This window comes from Meriones unguiculatus, chromosome 2 (genome assembly GCF_030254825.1).
Source record: "Meriones unguiculatus strain TT.TT164.6M chromosome 2, Bangor_MerUng_6.1, whole genome shotgun sequence".
NCBI lineage: Eukaryota > Metazoa > Chordata > Mammalia > Rodentia > Muridae > Meriones > Meriones unguiculatus.
Genome location: NC_083350.1, coordinates 89906611 through 89930937, shown reverse-complemented (window position 1 = coordinate 89930937; position 24327 = coordinate 89906611).

Below are 24327 nucleotides of genomic sequence, written 5' to 3'. Positions count from 1 at the left end.
TATATCACTTTTCAGTTTTCCTGTTGTAATAATTGAACGGGCGACACGTATGTGATTTAGTTTACAAAGTTGTGCTTTGCTTTTCTGTTCTTTTGATGGAAACTAGTTTCTGTGTCGTACAGTGCGAGATAACACTTTTCGGTTTGCCTGTATTCCTAATTGAGCGAGTGACACACATGTGATTCAGTTTACAAAGTAGTGCTTTGCATTTACGTTCTTTCGTTGGAAACTTGTTCCTGTTAGGAACAAGTTAGGGTTAGGGTTAGGGTTAGGGTTAGGTTATGGCTGGGTAAGGGATAGGGTTAGCGTTAGGGTTACGGTTAGGGTTAGGGTTAGGGTTAGGATTAGGGGTTAGGATTAGGGTTAGGGGTTAGGGTTAGGGTTAGGGGTTAGGGTTAGGGCCTTAGGGTTTGGGTTAGAGTTATATGACTTTTCAGTTTTCCTGTTATAATAATTGAACAGGCGACACATATGTGAATTAGTTTACAAAGTTGTGCTTTGCGTTTCTGTTCTTTCAATGGAAACTTGTTTCTGTGCCGTACAGTGCGAGATAACACTTTTCAGTTTTCCTGTATTCCTAATTCAGCGAGTGACACACATGTGATTCAGTTTACAAAGTAGTGCTTTGCATTTACGTTCTTTCGTTGGAAACTTGTTCCTGCTAAGTTAGGGTTAGGGTTAGGGTTAGGGTTAGGGTTAGGGTTAGGGTTAGGGGTTAGGGTTAGGGTTAGGGTTAGGTGTTAGGGTTAGGGTTAGGGGTTAGGGTTAGGGCCTTAGGGTTAAGGTTAGGGTTATATGACTTTTCAGTTTTCCTGTTATAATAATTGAACAGGCGACACATATGTGAATTAGTTTACAAAGTTGTGCTTTGCGTTTCTGTTCTTTCAATGGAAACTTGTTTCTGTGCCGTACAGTGCGAGATAACACTTTTCAGTTTTCCTGTATTCCTAATTGAGCGAGCGACACACAGGTGATTCTGTTTAAAAGTAGTGCTTTGCTTTTCAGTTCTTTCTTTGGAAACTTGTTCTTGTGCTGTACAGTGAGATATATTACTTTTCAGTTTTCCTGTAATCCTAATGGAGCCAGCGACACAAATGTGATTTAGTTTACAAATTAGTGATTTTCTTTTTTGTTCTTTCATATGAAACTTGTTCCTGTGCTGTACAATGTGATATATCACTTTTCAGTTTTCCTGTTATAATAATTGAGCAGGCGACACATATGTGAATTAGTTTACAAAGTTGTGCTTTGCGTTTCTGTTCTTTCGATGGAAACATGTTCCTGTGCTGTATAGTGTGTTATATCACTTTTCAGTTTTCCTGTTATAATAATTGAACAGGTGACACGTATGTGAATTAGTTTACAAAGTTGTAATTTGCGTTTCTGTTATTTCGATGGAAACATGTTCCTGTGCTGTACAGTGTGTTATATCACTTTTCAGAATTCCTCTTATAATAATTGAACAGGCGACACGTATGTCATTTTGTTTACAAAGTTGTGCTTTCCGTTTCTGTTTTTTCTTTGGATACTTGTTTCTGTGCCATACAGTGTGAGATAACACTTTTCGGTTTCCCTGTATTCCTAATTGAGCGAGCGACACACATGTGATTTAGTTTACAAAGTAGTGCTTTGGGTTTCTGTTCTTCGGTAGGAAACTTGTTTCTCTGCTGTACAGTGTGATATATCACTTTTCAGTTTTCCTGTTGTAATAATTGAACGGGCGACACGTATGTGATTTAGTTTACAAAGTTGTGCTTTGCTTTTCTGTTCTTTTGATGGAAACTAGTTTCTGTGCCGTACAGTGCGAGATAACACTTTTCGGTTTTCCTGTATTCCTAATTGAGCGAGTGACACACATGTGATTCAGTTTACAAAGTAGTGCTTTGCATTTACGTTCTTTCGTTGTAAACTTATTCCTGTTAGGAACAAGTTAGGGTTAGGGTTAGGGTAAGGGTTAGTGTTAGGGTTAGGTTTAGGGTTAGGGTTAGGTTAGGGCTGGCTAAGGGATAGGGTTAGCGTTAGCGTTAGGGTTAGGGTTAGGGTTAGGGTTAGGGTTAGGGGTTAAGGTTAGGGTTAGGGCCTTAGGGTTAGGGTGAGGGTTAGGGTTATATCACTTTTCAGTTTTCCTGTTATAATAATTGAGCAGGCGACACATATGTGAATTAGTTTACAAAGTTGTGCTTTGCGTTTCTGTTCTTTCGATGGAAACATGTTCCTGTGCTGTATAGTGTGTTATATCACTTTTCAGTTTTCCTGTTATAATAATTGAACAGGCGACACGTATGTGAATTAGTTTACAAAGTTGTGCTTTGCGTTTCTGTTCTTTCGATGGAAACATGTTCCTGTGCTGTACAGTGTGATATATCACTTTTCAGTTTTCCTCTTATAATAATTGAACAGGCGACACGTATGTCATTTTGTTCACAAAGTTGTGCTTTCCGTTTCTGTTCTTTCTTTGGATAATTGTTTCTGTGCCATACAGTGTGAGATAACACTTTTCGGTTTCCCTGTATTCCTAATTGAGCGAGCGACACACATGTGATTTAGTTTACAAAGTAGTGCTTTGGGTTTCTGTTCTTCGGTAGGAAACTTGTTTCTCTGCTGTACAGTGTGATATATCACTTTTCAGTTTTCCTGTTGTAATAATTGAACGGGCGACACGTATGTGATTTAGTTTACAAAGTTGTGCTTTGCTTTTCTGTTCTTTTGATGGAAACTAGTTTCTGTGCCGTACAGTGCGAGATAACACTTTTCGGTTTTCCTGTATTCCTAATTGAGCGAGTGACACACATGTGATTCAGTTTACAAAGTAGTGCTTTGCATTTACGTTCTTTCGTTGTAAACTTATTCCTGTTAGGAACAAGTTAGGGTTAGGGTTAGGGTAAGGGTTAGTGTTAGGGTTAGGTTTAGGGTTAGGGTTAGGGTTAGGTTAGGGCTGGGTAAGGGATAGGGTTAGCGTTAGGGTTAGGGTTAGGGTTAGGGTTAGGGTTAGGGTTAGGGCCTTAGGGTTAGGGTTAGGGTTAGGGTTATATCACTTTTCAGTTTTCCTGTTATAATAATTGAGCAGGCGACACACATGTGAATTAGTTTACAAAGTTGTGCTTTGCGTTTCTGTTCTTTCAATGGAAACTTGTTTCTGTGCCGTACAGTGCGAGATAACACTTTTCAGTTTTCCTGTATTCCTAATTGAGTGAGCGACACACAGGTGATTCTGTTTAAAAGTAGTGCTTTGCTTCTCTGTTCTTTCGTTGGAAACTTGTTCTTGTGCTGTACAGTGAGATATATTACTTTTCAGTTTTCCTGTAATCCTAATGGAGCCAGCGACACACATGTGATTTAGTTTACAAATTAGTGATTTTCTTTTTTGTTCTTTCATTTGAAACTTGTTCCTGTGCTATACAATGTGATATATCACTTTTCAGTTTTCCTGTTATAATAATTGAACAGGCGACACGTATGTGAATTAGTTTGCAAAGTTGTGCTTTGCGTTTCTGTTCTTTCGATGGAAACATGTTCCTGTGCTGTACAGTGTGTTATATCACTTTTCAGTTTTCCTCTAATAATAATTGAAGAGGCGACACGTATGTCATTTAGTTTACAAAGTTGTGCTTTCCGTTTCTGTTCTTTCTTTGGAAACTTGTTTCTGTGCCATACAGTGTGAGATAACACTTTTCGGTTTCCCTGTATTCCTAATTGAGCGAGCGACACACATGTGATTTAGTATACAAAGTAGTGCTTGGGGTTTCTGTTCTTCGGTAGGAAACTTGTTTCTCTGCTGTACAGTGTGATATATCACTTTTCAGTTTTCCTGTTGTAGTAATTGAACGGGCGACACGTATGTGATTTAGTTTACAAAGTTGTGCTTTGCTTTTCTGTTCTTTCGATGGAAAGTAGTTTCTGTGCCGTACAGTGCGAGATAACACTTTTCAGTTTTCCTGTATTCCTAATTGAGCGAGTGACACACATGTGATTCAGTTTACAAAGTAGTGCTTTGAATTTACGTTCTTTCGTTGGAAACTTGTTCCTGTTACGAACAAGTTAGGCTTAGGTTTAGGGTTAGGGTTAGGGTTAGGGTTAGGTTAGGGCTGGGTAAGGGATAGGGTTAGCGTTAGGGTTAGGGTTAGGGTTAGGGTTAGGGTTAGGGGTTAGGGTTAGGGTTAGGGTTAGGGTTAGGGGTTAGGGTTAGGGTTAGGGTTAGGGCCTTAGGGTTAGGGTTAGGGTTAGGGTTATATCACTTTTCAGTTTTCCTGTTATAATAATTGAGCAGGCAACACACATGTGAATTAGTTTACAAAGTTGTGCTTTGCGTTTCTGTTCTTTCAATGGAAACTTGTTTCTGTGCCATACAGTGCGAGATAACACTTTTCAGTTTTCCTGTATTCCTAATTGAGCGAGCGACACACAGTTGATTCTGTTTAAAAGTAGTGCTTTGCTTCTTTGTTCTTTCGTTGGAAACTTGTTCTTGTGCTGTACAGTGAGATATATTACTTTTCAGTTTTCCTGTAATCCTAATGGAGCCAGCGACACACATGTGATTTAGTTTACAAATTAGTGATTTTCTTTTTTGTTCTTTCATTTGAAACTTGTTCCTGTGCTATACAAATTGATATATCACTTTTCAGTTTTCCTGTTATAATAATTGAACAGGCGACACGTATGTGAATTAGTTTACAAAGTTGTGCTTTGCGTTTCTGTTCTTTCAATGGAAACATGTTCCTGTGCTGTACAGTGTGTTATATCACTTTTCAGTTTTCCTCTTATAATAATTGAACAGGCGACACGTATGTCATTTAGTTTACAAAGTTGTGCTTTCCGTTTCTGTTCTTTCTTTGGAAACTTGTTTCTGTGCCATACAGTGTGAGATAACACTTTTCGGTTTCCCTGTATTCCTAATTGAGCGAGCGACACACATGTGATTTAGTAAACAAAGTAGTGCTTGGGGTTTCTGTTCTTCGGTAGGAAACTTGTTTCTCTGCTGTACAGTGTGATATATCACTTTTCAGTTTTCCTGTTGTAATAATTGAACGGGCGACACGTATGTGATTTAGTTTACAAAGTTGTGCTTTGCTTTTCTGTTCTTTCGATGGAAAGTAGTTTCTGTGCCATACAGTGCGAGATAACACTTTTCAGTTTTCCTGTATTCCTAATTGAGCGAGTGACACACATGTGATTCAGTTTACAAAGTAGTGCTTTGCATTTACGTTTTTTCGTTGGAAACTTGTTCCTGTTAGGAACAAGTTAGGGTTAGGGTTAGGGTTAGGGTTAGGGTTAGGGTTAGGGTTAGGTTAGGGCTGGGTAAGGGATAGGGTTAGCGTTAGGGTTAGGGTTAGGGTTAGGGTTAGGTTTAGGGGTTAGGGTTAGGGTTAGGGTTAGGGTTAGGGTTAGGGGTTAGGGTTAGGGTTCGGGCCTTAGGGTTAGGGTAAGGGTTAGGGTTAGGGTTAGGGTTAGGGGTTAGGGTTAGGGTTAGGGTTAGGGTTAGGGGTTAGGGTTAGGGTTAGGGTTAGGGCCTTAGGGTTAGGGTTAGGATTATATCACTTTTCAGTTTTCCTGTTATAATAATTGAGCAGGCGACACATATGTGAATTAGTTTACAAAGTTGTGCTTTGCGTTTCTGTTCTTTCAATGGAAACTTGTTTCTGTGCCGTACAGTGCGGGATAACACTTTTCAGTTTTCCTGTATTCCTAATTGAGCGAGCGACACACTGGTGATTCTGTTTACAAGTCGTGCTTTGCTTTTCTGTTCTTTCGTTGGAAACTTGTTCTCGTGCTGTACAGTGAGATATATTACTTTTCAGTTTTCCTGTACTTCTAATGGAGCGAGCAACACACATGTGATTTAGTTTACAAATTAGTGATTTTCTTTTTTGTTCTTTCATTTGAAACTTGTTCCTGTGCTGTACAATGTGATATATCACTTTTCAGTTTTCCTGTTATAATAATTGAACAGGCGACACGTATGTGAATTAGTTTACAAAGTTGTACTTTGCGTTTCTGTTCTTTCGGTGGAAACATGTTCCTGTGCTGTACAGTGTGTTATATCACTTTTCAGTTTTCCTCTTATAATAATTGAACAGGCGACACGTATGTCATTTAGTTTACAAAGTTGTGCTTTCCGTTTCTGTTCTTTCTTTGGAAACTTGTTTCTGTGCCATACAGTGTGAGATAACACTTTTCGGTTTCCCTGTATTCCTAATTGAGCGAGCGACACACATGTGATTTAGTATACAAAGTAGTGCTTGGGGTTTCTGTTCTTCGGTAGGAAACTTGTTTCTCTGCTGTACAGTGTGATATATCACTTTTCAGTTTTCCTGTTGTAATAATTGAACGGGCGACACGTATGTGATTTAGTTTACAAAGTTGTGCTTTGCTTTTCTGTTCTTTCGATGGAAAGTAGTTTCTGTGCCGTACAGTGCGAGATAACACTTTTCAGTTTTCCTGTATTCCTAATTGAGCGAATGACACACATGTGATTAAGTTTACAAAGTAGTGCTTTGCATTTACGTTCTGTCGTTGGAAACTTGTTCCTGTTAGGAACAAGTTAGGGTTAGGGTTAGGGTTAGGGTTAGGGTTAGGGTTAGGGTTAGGGTTAGGTTAGGGCTGGGTAAGGGATAGGGTTAGCGTTAGGGTTAGGGTTAGGGTTAGGGTTAGGGGTTAGGGTTAGGGTTAGGGTTAGGGTTAGGGGTTAGGGTTAGGGTTAGGGCCTTAGGGTTAGGGTTAGGGTTAGGGTTATATCACTTTTCAGTTTTCCTGTTATAATAATTGAACAGGCGACACATATGTGAATTAGTTTACAAAGTTGTGCTTTCCGTTTCTGTTCTTTCAATGGAAACTTGTTTCTGTGCCATACAGTGCGAGATAGCACTTTTCGGTTTCCCTGTATTCCTAATTGAGCGAGGGACACACAGGTGATTCTGTTTAAAAGTAGTGCTTTGCTTTTCTGTTCTTTCGTTGGAAACTTGTTCTTGTGCTGTACAGTGAGATATATTACTTTTCAGTTTTCCTGTAATCCTAATGGAACGAGCGACACACATGTGATTTAGTTTACAAATTAGTGATTTTCTTTTTTGTTCTTTCATATGAAACTTGTTCCTGTGCTGTACAATGTGATATATCACTTTTCAGTTTTCCTGTTATAATAATTGAACAGGCGACACGTATGTGAATTACTTTACAAAGTTGTGCTTTGCGTTTCTGTTCTTTCGATGGAAACATGTTCCTGTGCTGTACAGTGTGTTATATTACTTTTCAGTTTTCCTCTTATAATAATTGAACAGGCGACACGTATGTCATTTAGTTTACAAAGTTGTGCTTTCCGTTTCTGTTCTTTCTTTGGAAACTTGTTTCTGTGCCATACAGTGTGAGATAACACTTTTCGGTTTCCCTGTATTCCTAATTGAGCGAGCGACACACGTGATTTAATTTACAAAGTAGTGCTTTGGGTTTCTGTTCTTCGGTAGGAAACTTGTTTCTCTGCTGTACAGTGTGATATATCACTTTTCAGTTTTCCTGTTGTAATAATTGAACGGGCGACACGTATGTGATTTAGTTTACAAAGTTGTGGTTTGCTTTTCTGTTCTTTCGATGGAAACTAGTTTCTGTGCCGTACAGTGCGAGATAACACTTTTCAGTTTTCCTGTATTCCTAATTGAGCGAGTGACACACATGTGATTCAGTTTACAAAGTATTGCTTTGCATTTACGTTCTTTCGTTGGAAACTTGTTCCTGTTAGGAACAAGTTAGGGTTAGGGTTAGGGTTAGGGTTAGGGTTAGGGTTAGGGTTAGGGTTAGGTTAGGGCTGGGTAAGGGATAGGGTTAGCGTTAGGGTTAGGGTTAGGGTTAGGGGTTAGGTTTAGGGTTAGGGTTAGGGTTAGGGTTAGGGGTTAGGGTTAGGGCCTTAGGGTTAGGGTTAGGGTTAAGGTTATATCACTTTTAAGTTTTCCTGTTATAATAATTGAACAGGCGACACATATGTGAATTAGTTTACAAAGTTGTGCTTTGCGTTTCTGTTCTTCGGTAGGAAACTTGTTTCTCTGCTGTACAGTGTGATATATCACTTTTCAGTTTTCCTGTTGTAATAATTGAACGGGCGACACGTATGTGATTTAGTTTACAAAGTTGTGGTTTGCTTTTCTGTTCTTTCGATGGAAACTAGTTTCTGTGCCTTACAGTGCGAGATAACACTTTTCGGTTTTCCTGTATTCCTAATTGAGCGAGTGACACACATGTGATTCAGTTTACAAAGTAGTGCTTTGCATTTACGTTCTTTCGTTGGAAACTTATTCCTGTTAGGAACAAGTTAGGGTTAGGGTTAGGGTTAAGGTTAGAGTTAGGGTTAGGGTTAGGTTAGGGCTGGGTAAAGGATAGGGTTAGCGTTAGGGTTAGGGTTAGGGTTAGGGTTAGGTTAGGGCTGGGTAAGGGATAGGGTTAGCGTTAGGGTTAGGGTTAGGGTTAGGGTTAGGGTTTAGGGTTAGGGGTTAGGGTTAGGGTTAGGGTTAGTGTTAGGGATTAGGGTTAGGATTAGGGCCGTAGGGTTAGGGTTAGGGTTAGGGTTATATCACTTTTCAGTTTTCCTGTTATAATAATTGAACAGGCGACACATATGTGAATTAGTTTACAAAGTTGTGCTTTGCCTTTCTATTCTTTCAATGGAAACTTGTTTCTGTGCGTACAGTGCGAGATAACAATTTTCAGTATTCCTGTATTCCTAATTGAGCGAGCGACACACAGGTGATTCTGTTTAAAAGTAGTGCTTTGCTTTTCTGTTCTTTCGTTGGAAACTTGTTCTTGTGCTGTACAGTGAGATATATTACTTTTCAGTTTTCCTGTAATCCTAATGGAGCGAGCGACACACATGTGATTTAGTTTACAAATTAGTGATTTTCTTTTTTGTTCTTTCATATGAAACTTGTTCCTGTGCTGTACAATGTGATATATCATTTTCAGTTTTCTTGTTACAATAATTGAACAGGCGACACGTATGTGAATTACTTTACAAATTTGTGCTTTGCGTTTCTGTTCTTTCGATGGAAACATGTTCCTGTGCTGTACAGTGTGTTATATTACTTTTCAGTTTTCCTCTTATAATAATTGAACAGGCGACACGTATGTCATTTAGTTTACAAAGTTGTGTTTTCCGTTTCTGTTCTTTCTTTGGAAAGTTGTTTCTGTGCCATACAGTGTGAGATAACACTTTTCGGTTTCTCTGTATTCCTAATTGAGCGAGCGACACACATGTGATTTAGTATACAAAGTAGTGCTTTGGGTTTCTGTTCTTCGGTAGGAAACTTGTTTCTCTGCTGTACAGTGTGATATATCACTTTTCAGTTTTCCTGTTGTAATAATTGAACGGGCGACACGTATGTGATTTAGTTTACAAAGTTGTGCTTTGCTTTTCTGTTCTTTCGATGGAAACTAGTTTCTGTGCCGTACAGTGCAAATTAACACTTTTCGGTTTTCCTGTATTCCTAATTGAGCGAGTGACACACATATGATTCAGTTTACAAAGTAGTGCTTTGCATTTACGTTCTTTCGTTGGAAACTTGTTCCTGTTAGGAACAAGTTAGGGTTAGAGATAGGGTTAGGGTTAGGGTTAGGGTTAGGGTTAGGTTAGGGCTGGGTAAGGGATAGGGTTAGCGTTAGGGTTAGGGTTAGGGTTAGGGTTAGGGTTAGGGGTTAGGGTTAGGGTTAGGGTTAGGGTTAGGGGTTAGGGTTAGGGTTAGGGCCGTAGGGTTAGGGTTAGGGTTAGGGTTATATCACTTTTCAGTTTTCCTGTTATAATAATTGAACAGGCGACACATATGTGAATTAGTTTACAAAGTTGTGCTTTGCGTTTCTGTTCTTTCAATGGAAACTTGTTTCTGTGCCGTACAGTTCGAGATAACACTTTTCAGTTTTCCTGTATTCCTAATTGAGCGAGCGACACACAGGTGATTCTGTATAAAAGTAGTGCTTTGCTTTTCTGTTCTTTCGTTGGAAACTTGTTCTTGTGCTGTACAGTGAGATATATTACTTTTCAGTTTTCCTGTAATCCTAATGGAGCAAGCGACACACATGTGATTTAGTTTACAAATTAGTGATTTTCTTTTTTGTTCTTTCATATGAAACTTGTTCCTGTGCTGTACAATGTGATATATCACTTTTCAGTTTTCCTGTTATAATAATTGAACAGGCGACACGTATGTGAATTAGTTTACAAAGTTGTGCTTTGCGTTTCTGTTCTTTCGATGGAAACATGTTCCTGTGCTGTACAGTGTGTTATATCACTTTTCAGTTTTCCTCTTATACTAATTGAACAGGCGACACGTATGTCATTTAGTTTACAAAGTTGTGCTTTCCTTTTCTGTTCTTTCTTCGGAAACTTGTTTCTGTGCCATACAGTGTGAGATAACACTTTTCGGTTTCCCTGTATTCCTAATTGAGCGAGCGACACACATGTGATTTAGTTTACAAAGTAGTGCTTTGCTTTTCTGTTCTTCCATAGGAAACTTGTTTCTCTGCTGTACAGTGTGATATATCACTTTTCAGTTTTCCTGTTGTAATAATTGAACGGGCGACACGTATGTGATTTAGTTTACAAAGTTGTGCTTTGCTTTTCTGTTCTTTCGATGGAAACTAGTTTCTGTGCCGTACAGTGCGAGATAACACTTTTCAGTTTTCCTGTATTCCTAATTGAGCGAGTGACACACATGTGATTCAGTTTACAAAGTAGTGCTTTGTATTTACGTTCTTTCGTAGGAAACTTGTTCCTGTTAGGAAAAAGTTAGGGTTAGGGTTAGTGTTAGGGTTAGTTTTAGGGTCAGGTTAGGGCTGGGTAAGGGATAGGGTTAGCGTTAGGGTTAGGGTTACAGTTAGGGTTAGGGTTAGGGTTAGGGGTTAGGGTTAGGGTTAGGGTTAGGGTTAGGGTTAGGGTTAGGGGTTAGGGTTAGTGTTAGTGCCTTAGGGTTAGGGTTAGGGTTAGGGTTATATCACTTTTCAGTTTTTCTGTTATAATAATTGAACAGGCGACACATATGTGAATTAGTTTACAAAGTTGTGCTTTGTGTTTCTGTTCTTTCTTTGGAAACTTGTTTCTGTGCCATACAGTGTGAGATAACACTTTTCGGTTTCCCTGTATTCCTAATTGAGCGAGCGACACACATGTGATTTAATTTACAAAGTAGTGCTTTGGGTTTCTGTTCTTCGGTAGGAAACTTGTTTCTCTGCTGTACAGTGTGATATATCACTTTTCAGTTTTCCTGTTGTAATAATTGAACGGGCAACACGTATGTGATTTAGTTTACAAAAATGTGCTTTGCTTTTCTGTTCTTTCGATGGAAACTAGTTTCTGTGCCGTACAGTGCAAGATAACACTTTTCGGTTTTCCTGTATTCCTAATTGAGCGAGTGACACACATGTGATTCAGTTCACAAAGTAGTGCTTTGCATTTACGTTCTTTCGTTGGAAACTTGTTCCTGTTAGGAACAAGTTAGGGTTAGGGTTAGGGTTAGGGTTAGAGTTAGGGTTAGGGTTAGATTAGGGCTGCGTAAGGGATAGGGTTAGCGTTAGGGTTAGGGTTAGGGTTAGGGTTAGGGTTAGGTTAGGGCTGGGTAAGGGATAGGGTTAGCGTTAGGGTTAGGGTTAGGGTTAGGGTTAGGGGTTAGGGTTAGGGTTAGGGTTAGGGTTAGGGTTAGGGTTAGGGTTAGGGGTTAGGGTTAGTGTTAGGGCCTTAGGGTTAGGGTTAGGGGTTAGGGTTAGGGTTAGGGCCGTAGGGTTAGGGTTAGGGTTAGGGTTATATCACTTTTCAGTTTTCCTGTTATAATAATTGACAGGCGACAAATATGTGAATTAGTTTACAAAGTTGTGCTTTCCGTTTCTGTTCTTTCAATGGAAACTTGTTTCTGTGCCGTACAGTGCGAGATAGCACTTTTCGGTTTCCCTGTATTCCTAATTGAGCGAGGGACACACAGGTGATTCTGTTTAAAAGTAGTGCTTTGCTTTTCTGTTCTTTCGTTGGAAACTTGTTCTTGTGCTGTACAGTGAGATATATTACTTTTCAGTTTTCCTGTAATCCTAATGGAGCGAGCGACACACATGTGATTTAGTTTACAAATTAGTGATTTTCTTTTTTGTTCTTTCATATGAAACTTGTTCCTGTGCTGTACAATGTGATATATCACTTTTCAGTTTTCCTGTTACAATAATTGAACAGGCGACACGTATGTGAATTACTTTACAAAGTTGTGCTTTGCGTTTCTGTTCTTTCGATGGAAACATGTTCCTGTGCTGTACAGTGTGTTATATTACTTTTCAGTTTTCCTCTTATAATAATTGAACAGGCGACACGTATGTCATTTAGTTTACAAAGTTGTGCTTTCCGTTTCTGTTCTTTCTTTGGAAACTTGTTTCTGTGCCATACAGTGTGAGATAAAACTTTTCTGTTTCCCTGTATTCCTAATTGAGCGAGCGACACACATGTGATTTAGTTTACAAAGTAGTGCTTTGGGTTTCTGTTCTTCGGTAGGAAACTTGTTTCTCTGCTGTACAGTGTGATATATCACTTTTCAGTTTTCCTGTTGTAATAATTGAACTGGCGACACGTATGTGATTTACTTTACAAAGTTGTGCTTTGCTTTTCTGTTCTTTCGATGGAAACTAGTTTCTGTGCCGTACAGTGCGAGATAACACTTTTCAGTTTTCCTGTTATAATAATTGAACAGGCTACACGTATGTCATTTAGTTTACAAAGTTTTGCTTTCCGTTTCTGTTCTTTCTTTGGAAACTTGTTTCTGTGCCATACAGTGTGAGATAACACTTTTCGGTTTCCCTGTATTCCTAATTGAGCGAGCGACACACATGTGATTTAATTTACAAAGTAGTGCTTTGGGTTTCTGTTCTTCGGTAGGAAACTTGTTTCTCTGCTGTACAGTGTGATATATCACTTTTCAGTTTTCCTGTTGTAATAATTGAACGGGCGACACGTATGTGATTTAGTATACAAAGTTGTGGTTTGATTTTCTGTTCTTTCGATGGAAACTAGTTTCTGTGCCGTACAGTGCGAGATAACACTTTTCAGTTTTCCTGTATTCCTAATTGAGCGAGTGACACACATGTGATTCAGTTTACAAAGTAGTGCTTTGCATTTACGTTCTTTCATTGGAAACTTGTTCATGTTAGGAACAAGTTAGGGTTAGGGTTAGGGTTAGGGTTAGGGTTAGGTTAGGGCTGGGTAAGGGATAGGGTTAGCGTTAGGGTTAGGGTTAGGGTTAGGGTTAGGGTTAGGGGTTAGGTTTAGGGTTAGGGTTAGGGTTAGGGTTAGGGGTTAGGGTTAGGGTTAGGGCCTTAGGGTTAGGGTTAGGGTTAGGGTTATATCACTTTTAAGTTTTCCTGTTATAATAATTGAACAGGCGACACATATGTGAATTAGTTTACAAAGTTGTGCTTTGCGTTTCTGTTCTTCGGTAGGAAAATTGTTTCTCTGCTGTACAGTGTGATATATCACTTTTCAGTTTTCCTGTTGTAATAATTGAATGGGCGACACGTATGTGATTTAGTTTACAAAGTTGTGGTTTGCTTTTCTGTTCTTTCGATGGAAACTAGTTTCTGTGCCTTACAGAGCGAGATAACACTTTTCAGTTTTCCTGTATTCCTAATTGAGCGAGTGACACACATGTGATTCAGTTTACAAAGTAGTGCTTTGCATTTACGTTCTTTCGTTGGAAACTTGTTCCTGTTAGGAACAAGTTAGGGTTAGGGGTAGGGTTAGGGTTAGAGTTAGGGTTAGGGTTAGGTTAGGGCTGGGTAAGGGATAGGGTTAGCGTTAGGGTTAGGGTTAGGGTTAGGGTTAGGGTTAGGGTTAGGGTTAGGTTAGGGCTGGGTAAGGGATAGGGTTAGCGTTAGGTTTAGGTTTAGGGTTAGGGTTAGGGGTTAGGGTTAGGGGTTAGGGTTAGGGTTAGGGTTAGGGTTAGGGATTAGGGTTAGGATTAGGGCCGTAGGGTTAGGGTTAGGGTTAGGGTTATATCACTTTTCAGTTTTCCTGTTATAATAATTGAACAGGCGACACATATGTGAATTAGTTTACAAAGTTGTGCTTTGCGTTTCTGTTCTTTCAATGGAAACTTGTTTCTGTGCGTACAGTGCGAGATAACAATTTTCAGTATTCCTGTATTCCTAATTGAGCGAGCGACACACAGGTGATTCTGTTTAAAAGTAGTGCTTTGCTTTTCTGTTCTTTCATTGGAAACTTGTTCTTGTGCTGTACAGTGAGATATATTACTTTTCAGTTTTCCTGTAATCCTAATGGAGCGAGCGACACACATGTGATTTAGTTTACAAATTAGTGATTTTCTTTTTTGTTCTTTCATATGAAACTTGTTCCTGTGCTCTACAATGTGATATATCACTTTTCAGTTTTCCTGTTATAATAATTGAACAGGCGACACGTATGTGAATTACTTTACAAAGTTGTGCTTTGCGTTTCTGTTCTTTCGATGGAAACATGTTCCTGTGCTGTACAGTGTGTTATATCACTTTTCAGTTTTCCTCTTATAATAATTGAACAGGCGACACGTATGTCATTTAGTTTACAAAGTTGTGCTTTCCGTTTCTGTTCTTTCTTTGGAAACTTGTTTCTGTGCCATACAGTGTGAGATAAAACTTTTCGGTTTCCCTGTATTCCTAATTGAGCGAGCGACACACATGTGATTTAGTTTACAAAGTAGTGCTTTGGGTTTCTGTTCTTCGGTAGGAAACTTGTTTCTCTGCTGTACAGTGTGATATATCACTTTTCAGTTTTCCTGTTGTAATAATTGAACTGGCGACACGTATGTGATTTACTTTACAAAGTTGTGCTTTGCTTTTCTGTTCTTTCGATGGAAACTAGTTTCTGTGCCGTACAGTGCGAGATAACACTTTTCAGTTTTCCTGTTATAATAATTGAACAGGCTACACGTATGTCATTTAGTTTACAAAGTTTTGCTTTCCGTTTCTGTTCTTTCTTTGGAAACTTGTTTCTGTGCCATACAGTGTGAGATAACACTTTTCGGTTTCCCTGTATTCCTAATTGAGCGAGCGACACACATGTGATTTAATTTACAAAGTAGTGCTTTGGGTTTCTGTTCTTCGGTAGGAAACTTGTTTCTCTGCTGTACAGTGTGATATATCACTTTTCAGTTTTCCTGTTGTAATAATTGAACGGGCGACACGTATGTGATTTAGTATACAAAGTTGTGGTTTGATTTTCTGTTCTTTCGATGGAAACTAGTTTCTGTGCCGTACAGTGCGAGATAACACTTTTCAGTTTTCCTGTATTCCTAATTGAGCGAGTGACACACATGTGATTCAGTTTACAAAGTAGTGCTTTGCATTTACGTTCTTTCATTGGAAACTTGTTCATGTTAGGAACAAGTTAGGGTTAGGGTTAGGGTTAGGGTTAGGGTTAGGTTAGGGCTGGGTAAGGGATAGGGTTAGCGTTAGGGTTAGGGTTAGGGTTAGGGTTAGGGTTAGGGGTTAGGTTTAGGGTTAGGGTTAGGGTTAGGGTTAGGGGTTAGGGTTAGGGTTAGGGCCTTAGGGTTAGGGTTAGGGTTAGGGTTATATCACTTTTAAGTTTTCCTGTTATAATAATTGAACAGGCGACACATATGTGAATTAGTTTACAAAGTTGTGCTTTGCGTTTCTGTTCTTCGGTAGGAAAATTGTTTCTCTGCTGTACAGTGTGATATATCACTTTTCAGTTTTCCTGTTGTAATAATTGAATGGGCGACACGTATGTGATTTAGTTTACAAAGTTGTGGTTTGCTTTTCTGTTCTTTCGATGGAAACTAGTTTCTGTGCCTTACAGAGCGAGATAACACTTTTCAGTTTTCCTGTATTCCTAATTGAGCGAGTGACACACATGTGATTCAGTTTACAAAGTAGTGCTTTGCATTTACGTTCTTTCGTTGGAAACTTGTTCCTGTTAGGAACAAGTTAGGGTTAGGGGTAGGGTTAGGGTTAGAGTTAGGGTTAGGGTTAGGTTAGGGCTGGGTAAGGGATAGGGTTAGCGTTAGGGTTAGGGTTAGGGTTAGGGTTAGGGTTAGGGTTAGGTTAGGGCTGGGTAAGGGATAGGGTTAGCGTTAGGTTTAGGTTTAGGGTTAGGGTTAGGGGTTAGGGTTAGGGGTTAGGGTTAGGGTTAGGGTTAGGGTTAGGGATTAGGGTTAGGATTAGGGCCGTAGGGTTAGGGTTAGGGTTAGGGTTATATCACTTTTCAGTTTTCCTGTTATAATAATTGAACAGGCGACACATATGTGAATTAGTTTACAAAGTTGTGCTTTGCGTTTCTGTTCTTTCAATGGAAACTTGTTTCTGTGCGTACAGTGCGAGATAACAATTTTCAGTATTCCTGTATTCCTAATTGAGCGAGCGACACACAGGTGATTCTGTTTAAAAGTAGTGCTTTGCTTTTCTGTTCTTTCATTGGAAACTTGTTCTTGTGCTGTACAGTGAGATATATTACTTTTCAGTTTTCCTGTAATCCTAATGGAGCGAGCGACACACATGTGATTTAGTTTACAAATTAGTGATTTTCTTTTTTGTTCTTTCATATGAAACTTGTTCCTGTGCTCTACAATGTGATATATCACTTTTCAGTTTTCCTGTTATAATAATTGAACAGGCGACACGTATGTGAATTACTTTACAAAGTTGTGCTTTGCGTTTCTGTTCTTTCGATGGAAACATGTTCCTGTGCTGTACAGTGTGTTATATCACTTTTCAGTTTTCCTCTTATAATAATTGAACAGGCGACACGTATGTCATTTAGTTTACAAAGTTGTGCTTTCCGTTTCTGTTCTTTCTTTGGAAACTTGTTTCTGTGCCATACAGTGTGAGATAAAACTTTTCGGTTTCCCTGTATTCCTAATTGAGCGAGCGACACACATGTGATTTAGTTTACAAAGTAGTGCTTTGGGTTTCTGTTCTTCGGTAGGAAACTTGTTTCTCTGCTGTACAGTGTGATATATCACTTTTCAGTTTTCCTGTTGTAATAATTGAACTGGCGACACGTATGTGATTTACTTTACAAAGTTGTGCTTTGCTTTTCTGTTCTTTCGATGGAAACTAGTTTCTGTGCCGTACAGTGCGAGATAACACTTTTCAGTTTTCCTGTTATAATAATTGAACAGGCTACACGTATGTCATTTAGTTTACAAAGTTTTGCTTTCCGTTTCTGTTCTTTCTTTGGAAAGTTGTTTCTGTGCCATACAGTGTGAGATAACACTTTTCGGTTTCTCTGTATTCCTAATTGAGCGAGCGACACACATGTGATTTAGTATACAAAGTAGTGCTTTGGGTTTCTGTTCTTCGGTAGGAAACTTGTTTCTCTGCTGTACAGTGTGATATATCACTTTTCAGTTTTCCTGTTGTAATAATTGAACGGGCGACACGTATGTGATTTAGTTTACAAAGTTGTGCTTTGCTTTTCTGTTCTTTCGATGGAAACTAGTTTCTGTGCCGTACAGTGCAAATTAACACTTTTCGGTTTTCCTGTATTCCTAATTGAGCGAGTGACACACATATGATTCAGTTTACAAAGTAGTGCTTTGCATTTACGTTCTTTCGTTGGAAACTTGTTCCTGTTAGGAACAAGTTAGGGTTAGAGATAGGGTTAGGGTTAGGGTTAGGGTTAGGGTTAGGTTAGGGCTGGGTAAGGGATAGGGTTAGCGTTAGGGTTAGGGTTAGGGTTAGGGTTAGGGTTAGGGGTTAGGGTTAGGGTTAGGGTTAGGGTTAGGGGTTAGGGTTAGGGTTAGGGCCGTAGGGTTAGGGTTAGGGTTAGGGTTATATCACTTTTCAGTTTTCCTGTTATAATAATTGAACAGGCGACACATATGTGAATTAGTTTACAAAGTTGTGCTTTGCGTTTCTGTTCTTTCAATGGAAACTTGTTTCTGTGCCGTACAGTTCGAGATAACACTTTTCAGTTTTCCTGTATTCCTAATTGAGCGAGCGACACACAGGTGATTCTGTATAAAAGTAGTGCTTTGCTTTTCTGTTCTTTCGTTGGAAACTTGTTCTTGTGCTGTACAGTGAGATATATTACTTTTCAGTTTTCCTGTAATCCTAATGGAGCAAGCGACACACATGTGATTTAGTTTACAAATTAGTGATTTTCTTTTTTGTTCTTTCATATGAAACTTGTTCCTGTGCTGTACAATGTGATATATCACTTTTCAGTTTTCCTGTTATAATAATTGAACAGGCGACACGTATGTGAATTAGTTTACAAAGTTGTGCTTTGCGTTTCTGTTCTTTCGATGGAAACATGTTCCTGTGCTGTACAGTGTGTTATATCACTTTTCAGTTTTCCTCTTATACTAATTGAACAGGCGACACGTATGTCATTTAGTTTACAAAGTTGTGCTTTCCTTTTCTGTTCTTTCTTCGGAAACTTGTTTCTGTGCCATACAGTGTGAGATAACACTTTTCGGTTTCCCTGTATTCCTAATTGAGCGAGCGACACACATGTGATTTAGTTTACAAAGTAGTGCTTTGCTTTTCTGTTCTTCCATAGGAAACTTGTTTCTCTGCTGTACAGTGTGATATATCACTTTTCAGTTTTCCTGTTGTAATAATTGAACGGGCGACACGTATGTGATTTAGTTTACAAAGTTGTGCTTTGCTTTTCTGTTCTTTCGATGGAAACTAGTTTCTGTGCCGTACAGTGCGAGATAACACTTTTCAGTTTTCCTGTATTCCTAATTGAGCGAGTGACACACATGTGATTCAGTTTACAAAGTAGTGCTTTGTATTTACGTTCTTTCGTAGGAAACTTGTTCCTGTTAGGAAAAAGTTAGGGTTAGGGTTAGTGTTAGGGTTAGTTTTAGGGTCAGGTTAGGGCTGGGTAAGGGATAGGGTTAGCGTTAGGGTTAGGGTTACAGTTAGGGTTAGGGTTAGGGTTAGGGGTTAGGGTTAGGGTTAGGGTTAGGGTTAGGGTTAGGGTTAGGGGTTAGGGTTAGTGTTAGTGCCTTAGGGTTAGGGTTAGGGTTAGGGTTATATCACTTTTCAGTTTTTCTGTTATAATAATTGAACAGGCGACACATATGTGAATTAGTTTACAAAGTTGTGCTTTGTGTTTCTGTTCTTTCTTTGGAAACTTGTTTCTGTGCCATACAGTGTGAGATAACACTTTTCGGTTTCCCTGTATTCCTAATTGAGCGAGCGACACACATGTGATTTAATTTACAAAGTAGTGCTTTGGGTTTCTGTTCTTCGGTAGGAAACTTGTTTCTCTGCTGTACAGTGTGATATATCACTTTTCAGTTTTCCTGTTGTAATAATTGAACGGGCAACACGTATGTGATTTAGTTTACAAAAATGTGCTTTGCTTTTCTGTTCTTTCGATGGAAACTAGTTTCTGTGCCGTACAGTGCAAGATAACACTTTTCGGTTTTCCTGTATTCCTAATTGAGCGAGTGACACACATGTGATTCAGTTCACAAAGTAGTGCTTTGCATTTACGTTCTTTCGTTGGAAACTTGTTCCTGTTAGGAACAAGTTAGGGTTAGGGTTAGGGTTAGGGTTAGAGTTAGGGTTAGGGTTAGATTAGGGCTGCGTAAGGGATAGGGTTAGCGTTAGGGTTAGGGTTAGGGTTAGGGTTAGGGTTAGGTTAGGGCTGGGTAAGGGATAGGGTTAGCGTTAGGGTTAGGGTTAGGGTTAGGGTTAGGGGTTAGGGTTAGGGTTAGGGTTAGGGTTAGGGTTAGGGTTAGGGTTAGGGGTTAGGGTTAGTGTTAGGGCCTTAGGGTTAGGGTTAGGGGTTAGGGTTAGGGTTAGGGCCGTAGGGTTAGGGTTAGGGTTAGGGTTATATCACTTTTCAGTTTTCCTGTTATAATAATTGACAGGCGACAAATATGTGAATTAGTTTACAAAGTTGTGCTTTCCGTTTCTGTTCTTTCAATGGAAACTTGTTTCTGTGCCGTACAGTGCGAGATAGCACTTTTCGGTTTCCCTGTATTCCTAATTGAGCGAGGGACACACAGGTGATTCTGTTTAAAAGTAGTGCTTTGCTTTTCTGTTCTTTCGTTGGAAACTTGTTCTTGTGCTGTACAGTGAGATATATTACTTTTCAGTTTTCCTGTAATCCTAATGGAGCGAGCGACACACATGTGATTTAGTTTACAAATTAGTGATTTTCTTTTTTGTTCTTTCATATGAAACTTGTTCCTGTGCTGTACAATGTGATATATCACTTTTCAGTTTTCCTGTTACAATAATTGAACAGGCGACACGTATGTGAATTACTTTACAAAGTTGTGCTTTGCGTTTCTGTTCTTTCGATGGAAACATGTTCCTGTGCTGTACAGTGTGTTATATTACTTTTCAGTTTTCCTCTTATAATAATTGAACAGGCGACACGTATGTCATTTAGTTTACAAAGTTGTGCTTTCCGTTTCTGTTCTTTCTTTGGAAACTTGTTTCTGTGCCATACAGTGTGAGATAAAACTTTTCTGTTTCCCTGTATTCCTAATTGAGCGAGCGACACACATGTGATTTAGTTTACAAAGTAGTGCTTTGGGTTTCTGTTCTTCGGTAGGAAACTTGTTTCTCTGCTGTACAGTGTGATATATCACTTTTCAGTTTTCCTGTTGTAATAATTGAACTGGCGACACGTATGTGATTTACTTTACAAAGTTGTGCTTTGCTTTTCTGTTCTTTCGATGGAAACTAGTTTCTGTGCCGTACAGTGCGAGATAACACTTTTCAGTTTTCCTGTTATAATAATTGAACAGGCTACACGTATGTCATTTAGTTTACAAAGTTTTGCTTTCCGTTTCTGTTCTTTCTTTGGAAACTTGTTTCTGTGCCATACAGTGTGAGATAACACTTTTCGGTTTCCCTGTATTCCTAATTGAGCGAGCGACACACATGTGATTTAATTTACAAAGTAGTGCTTTGGGTTTCTGTTCTTCGGTAGGAAACTTGTTTCTCTGCTGTACAGTGTGATATATCACTTTTCAGTTTTCCTGTTGTAATAATTGAACGGGCGACACGTATGTGATTTAGTATACAAAGTTGTGGTTTGATTTTCTGTTCTTTCGATGGAAACTAGTTTCTGTGCCGTACAGTGCGAGATAACACTTTTCAGTTTTCCTGTATTCCTAATTGAGCGAGTGACACACATGTGATTCAGTTTACAAAGTAGTGCTTTGCATTTACGTTCTTTCATTGGAAACTTGTTCATGTTAGGAACAAGTTAGGGTTAGGGTTAGGGTTAGGGTTAGGGTTAGGTTAGGGCTGGGTAAGGGATAGGGTTAGCGTTAGGGTTAGGGTTAGGGTTAGGGTTAGGGTTAGGGGTTAGGTTTAGGGTTAGGGTTAGGGTTAGGGTTAGGGGTTAGGGTTAGGGTTAGGGCCTTAGGGTTAGGGTTAGGGTTAGGGTTATATCACTTTTAAGTTTTCCTGTTATAATAATTGAACAGGCGACACATATGTGAATTAGTTTACAAAGTTGTGCTTTGCGTTTCTGTTCTTCGGTAGGAAAATTGTTTCTCTGCTGTACAGTGTGATATATCACTTTTCAGTTTTCCTGTTGTAATAATTGAATGGGCGACACGTATGTGATTTAGTTTACAAAGTTGTGGTTTGCTTTTCTGTTCTTTCGATGGAAACTAGTTTCTGTGCCTTACAGAGCGAGATAACACTTTTCAGTTTTCCTGTATTCCTAATTGAGCGAGTGACACACATGTGATTCAGTTTACAAAGTAGTGCTTTGCATTTACGTTCTTTCGTTGGAAACTTGTTCCTGTTAGGAACAAGTTAGGGTTAGGGGTAGGGTTAGGGTTAGAGTTAGGGTTAGGGTTAGGTTAGGGCTGGGTAAGGGATAGGGTTAGCGTTAGGGTTAGGGTTAGGGTTAGGGTTAGGGTTAGGGTTAGGGTTAGGTTAGGGCTGGGTAAGGGATAGGGTTAGCGTTAGGTTTAGGTTTAGGGTTAGGGTTAGGGGTTAGGGTTAGGGGTTAGGGTTAGGGTTAGGGTTAGGGATTAGGGTTAGGATTAGGGCCGTAGGGTTAGGGTTAGGGTTAGGGTTATATCACTTTTCAGTTTTCCTGTTATAATAATTGAACAGGCGACACATATGTGAATTAGTTTACAAAGTTGTGCTTTGCGTTTCTGTTCTTTCAATGGAAACTTGTTTCTGTGCGTACAGTGCGAGATAACAATTTTCAGTATTCCTGTATTCCTAATTGAGCGAGCGACACACAGGTGATTCTGTTTAAAAGTAGTGCTTTGCTTTTCTGTTCTTTCATTGGAAACTTGTTCTTGTGCTGTACAGTGAGATATATTACTTTTCAGTTTTCCTGTAATCCTAATGGAGCGAGCGACACACATGTGATTTAGTTTACAAATTAGTGATTTTCTTTTTTGTTCTTTCATATGAAACTTGTTCCTGTGCTCTACAATGTGATATATCACTTTTCAGTTTTCCTGTTATAATAATTGAACAGGCGACACGTATGTGAATTACTTTACAAAGTTGTGCTTTGCGTTTCTGTTCTTTCGATGGAAACATGTTCCTGTGCTGTACAGTGTGTTATATCACTTTTCAGTTTTCCTCTTATAATAATTGAACAGGCGACACGTATGTCATTTAGTTTACAAAGTTGTGCTTTCCGTTTCTGTTCTTTCTTTGGAAACTTGTTTCTGTGCCATACAGTGTGAGATAAAACTTTTCGGTTTCCCTGTATTCCTAACTGAGCGAGCGACACACATGTGATTTAGTTTACAAAGTAGTGCTTTGGGTTTCTGTTCTTCGGTAGGAAACTTGTTTCTCTGCTGTACAGTGTGATATATCACTTTTCAGTTTTCCTGTTGTAATAATTGAACTGGCGACACGTATGTGATTTACTTTACAAAGTTGTGCTTTGCTTTTCTGTTCTTTCGATGGAAACTAGTTTCTGTGCCGTACAGTGCGAGATAACACTTTTCAGTTTTCCTGTTATAATAATTGAACAGGCTACACGTATGTCATTTAGTTTACAAAGTTTTGCTTTCCGTTTCTGTTCTTTCTTTGGAAACTTGTTTCTGTGCCATACAGTGTGAGATAACACTTTTCGGTTTCCCTGTATTCCTAATTGAGCGAGCGACACACATGTGATTTAGTTTACAAAGTAGTGCTTTGGGTTTCTGTTCTTCGGTAGGAAACTTGTTTCTCTGCTGTACAGTGTGATATATCACTTTTCAGTTTTCCTGTTGTAATAATTGAACGGGCGAGACGTATGTGATTTAGTTTACAAAGTTGTGCTTTGCTTTTCTGTTCTTTCGATGGAAACTAGTTTCTGTGCCGTACAGTGCGAGATAACACATGTAGGTTTTCCTGTATTCCTAATTGAGCGAGTGACACACATGTGATTCAGTTTACAAAGTAGTGCTTTTCATTTACGTTCTTTCATTGGAAACTTGTTACTGTTAGGAACAAGTTAGGGTTAGGGTTAGGGTTAGGGTTAGGGTTAGGGTTAGGGTTAGGTTAGGGCTGGGTAAGGGATAGGGTTAGCGTTAGGGTTAGGGTTAAGGTTAGGGTTAGGGTTAAGGATTAGGGTTAGGGTTTGGGTTAGGGTTAGGGTTAGGGTTAGGGGTTAGGGTTAGGGTTAGGGTTAGGGGTTAGGGTTAGGGTTAGGGCCGTAGGGTTAGGGTTAGGGTTAGGGTTATATCACTTTTCAGTTTTCCTGTTATAATAATTGAACAGGCGACACATATGTGAATTAGTTTACAAAGTTGTGCTTTCCGTTTCTGTTCTTTCAATGGAAACTTGTTTCTGTGCCGTACAGTGCGAGATAACACTTTTCGGTTTCCCTGTATTCCTAATTGAGCGAGCGACACACAGGTGATTCTCTTTAAAAGTAGTGCTTTGCTTTTCTGTTCTTTCGTTGGAAACTTGTTCCTGTTAGGAACAAGTTAGGGTTAGAGATAGGGTTAGGGTTAGGGTTAGGGTTAGGGTTAGGTTAGGGCTGGGTAAGGGATAGGGTTAGCGTTAGGGTTAGGGTTAGGGTTAGGGTTAGGGTTAGGGGTTAGGGTTAGGGTTAGGGTTAGGGTTAGGGTTAGGGGTTAGGGTTAGGGTTAGGGCCGTAGGGTTAGGGTTAGGGTTAGGGTTATATCACTTTTCAGTTTTCCTGTTATAATAATTGAACAGGCGACACATATGTGAATTAGTTTACAAAGTTGTGCTTTGCGTTTCTGTTCTTTCAATGGAAACTTGTTTCTGTGCCGTACAGTTCAAGATAACACTTTTCAGTTTTCCTGTATTCCTAATTGAGCGAGCGACACACAGGTGATTCTGTATAAAAGTAGTGCTTTGCTTTTCTGTTCTTTCGTTGGAAACTTGTTCTTGTGC